This window comes from Pholcus phalangioides, unplaced genomic scaffold, assembly GCF_987345545.1.
Source record: "Pholcus phalangioides strain wild (caught in Gottingen) unplaced genomic scaffold, Ppha-v1.0 ptg000008l_1, whole genome shotgun sequence".
Lineage (NCBI taxonomy): Eukaryota > Metazoa > Arthropoda > Arachnida > Araneae > Pholcidae > Pholcus > Pholcus phalangioides.
Genome location: NW_028301601.1, coordinates 25,601,352 through 25,604,455, shown reverse-complemented (window position 1 = coordinate 25,604,455; position 3,104 = coordinate 25,601,352). Strand labels below are relative to the sequence as shown.

General features: G+C 39.6%; 1 non-coding gene across 1 annotated transcript; it reads right to left on the bottom strand.

Annotated features, from left to right (window-relative positions):
• Positions 1 to 885: 885 nt before the first annotated feature.
• Positions 886 to 958, bottom strand: TRNAA-AGC (transfer RNA alanine (anticodon AGC)). Its single transcript has one exon. It is a non-coding gene; the product is annotated as a tRNA-Ala (tRNA).
• Between the last annotated feature and the right edge of the window lie 2,146 nt (positions 959 to 3,104).

Genomic DNA, 3,104 nt, shown 5'->3' with positions numbered 1-3,104 from the left:
CTGTGATTAAGTTGGGCATGTAGCTATTGTGTCTCTATTAAAACCTAATAAAGTAGGGCTTGTCCTGGTACGACACAATGAACGACATCATGGGTTTCCGGACAATCCGAAATTTAATGGATGCAGTCAGTGACTATACTGCTGTTTTGTCTGGTATGGACTTCAAATTTTTGATTTCTATGCATGGCGCTTGACCACAGCATCGTATTGTGTAACGCAACATCACAGCAACTCGGATCTACCAACACTGGGTCAACAGCTCGGAGAAGGCCCGTTGCTGTTTCAATGTGATCGAGCGCCAGCCTATACTGCCGGTTTCATATGTAGCAATTGTATTATGGAAAATTAAATTATGTGCATTCAGGATTTACATGCACTCGCCTGCTTAGAGTTCTGATCTAAATCCTACTACCGAATTTTAGGATGAGCATGAATGTTGGCCTCAAGCTGGTCACAAACGCCAGAATTCTTGGTAGAACTAGCCAAGCCTTCACTCAAGAATATGACATGTTCTATTCCTCACCAAATTCTAGAAATTAGTGGACGACCATCCTGCGAGACTAACATTTGTTACCATTTCATTTCATACCATGCTCAGCGCAGGCGCTATCGACCATTGACAATTTTAGCCATTGCCCCAGATGAGGGGAGGGGGATGGGGTTGGTGAGTCAGGTGCTTTATTATGCATATATATTACGTAAATATAAAACACATTCAGGAAAAAAAAATAGATACAGATTTAAAAAGTTACATTCAGAAAAATTCCCAAAATACAAAGTTTTTGTGTATGGCAGCATTTGTTATCACAGTAAAAGGCTACTTCACCAAACACCAACTCTGGCCATATCGCTATATTGCAATTCACTGCCATTCAAAAAACATTTTGGAGGCGCCGGGTAACGATCCCGGTACCTCTCGCATGCTAAGCGAGCGCTCTACCATCTGAGCTACGCCCCCACAGTAAAAGGCTGACTCACCCTTATGATTATTTATTTTATCTGTATGGGTCGTTTACTTTAAGCATCCAAATGTGGCTTCATGCCCCCCAAAAAAAATGTGGCTAACAGGGCTCTCCAGCCTGGGCCCCCCCCCCCCCAGACTGATGGTCTATGATGATTCTTACAATTTTTTTACACTATAAATTCACTATATAAAGGCCCACATCTGGCCTGGGAAGAAAAATCTAGCGTAGGCGCTTCTGCTGCGGAACATGCGGAGAGGGGGGGGGGTGGCACAGTCCGAATACCCATGATCATCATTAAAATATGGGTCTCACACCTTCCGCATCTGTTTTTTACTTTCAACGAGCAACTACATACATTGATTTTCTTGTAAATTGATGAAGAATCAATTTTGAGAGAATAATTGAATTGGCTTTTAGGTAAGAGCCCGGCCACCCCTTTCTGAGGGCTACGCATACATCGTAAAAGGCCACAGATTTGTTTCAACCGATGAGAATAGCTCAGACTGTGCAGCGATATCACTGTGGAATCATTTATGATTAAAAAAAAAATGTCTTCAACCCTACTTTTTTATTCTTTAAATTCATGAGGGAGTTTCATCGAAGGGGAATTTCAGATGCAAAACTCCTGAAATACTTGGCATAATAGTCCGAAGCATGGTTAAAAAGAAAAACATTTTCGGGAGAAAAGACTATTATATCCCATCTATCAATGTTAACGATCGAGAAGAAAACCGGGAACTTCACTAGGGAATGGCCGAAAAAAGACGAAAATAAAACTGACAGCCTATTTGTCAAAAAAGTGGCCGAACTAATCGAAGCCCCATGGGCTTGTGCAGCGTTTCATTTTATTTTGTTGTTGAAGGGCTTCTTATTTTATGTTTCGGCTGAGAATCCTGCCCCGTATTTTTTTGTTCTTGTTGTTTTTTTTTTCTACCAAACCTACTTGAGACGGTCAGGTCTGAGCAATTGTGTGATCCAATGGAGCAGAATTTTCCACGGTATGGATCAGGAATGTTGAAAACAATACTTTCAAAGAAAATTCGGGAGCGGAAAAACTTCCCGGACGCGATCGATAGTTCGTGTCTCGGGCTTTATTTTCAAAACATGCTTGCTATCCACGGCTGTGTGAACGAGTTCGAAGTCTGGTGCCCAAATAAATATCTTTTTAGGGCTCTCGATTTTATATATTTCGAAGCGGGGAGGATAGAAAGCATCTAAAAGCAATGCATACACAGGTACACACTTGGAATATTCAGAAAAACACCAAAAAAAAAAAAAAAATACAGCACACAAAATACGTACAATAAAAAAATATACAGGGTGATTTCATAATTCTCCTTGCCGCATTTTACTGGCGAACTGTTGATCCCACAGGAATACTTTCAATTGGGAAAAGTATTCAAATAACGTGTAAAACTCAGTCCTGTTGCAAGGGGTTGTTTAGTTATGAAATAAAAAAATTACCTTTTTATACGGACACCCTGTCCTCAAAAATACATTTGGAAAATTCTTGCCCTGTCTTTCCTAACGGAAAAAACACGGAGACATGGCAACAACTTTCCAACTGGGTTTTTGATCACCGGGTGTCAATACAAGTTGACATTTTTTATTTATTATTTTATTATTTATTTTTTATTTTATTAACTATACATGCCTTTGCAACGTGAATGGCATATCTGAGTGCTACACGTTATTTTGATAATTTTTCTAATTGGAAGTATACCTTTAGGATCAACGGTTCACCAGTAAATTGCGGCAAGGGAAATTAAGTAATCGCCCTGCATAGATCACTCTTTTGTTTATTCGCATGCTAACTCACACTTTCGGTCACTCTCTTGGTCACATTCAAATGTGATTCAATATTCCAATATCTCTGCGAATATTGCACTTGAAAACGTGGAATTTTCTTTGTTGTCACACTTATTTCATAACTAAGACAGGGAAACAATTTCCGATTGGGTTTTTAAGGCATACTTTCAAGAACTGGGCACAAGGTGCCCGTATAAAAAGTCAATATTTATATTTTAATAACTGCACAACACCTTGCAACATGAATGGCGTTCCTGTGTTCTGCACGTTATTTGGATAATTTTCCTTATCGGAAGTATGCCTCTAGAGCAGTGGTTCTCAACCTTTTTT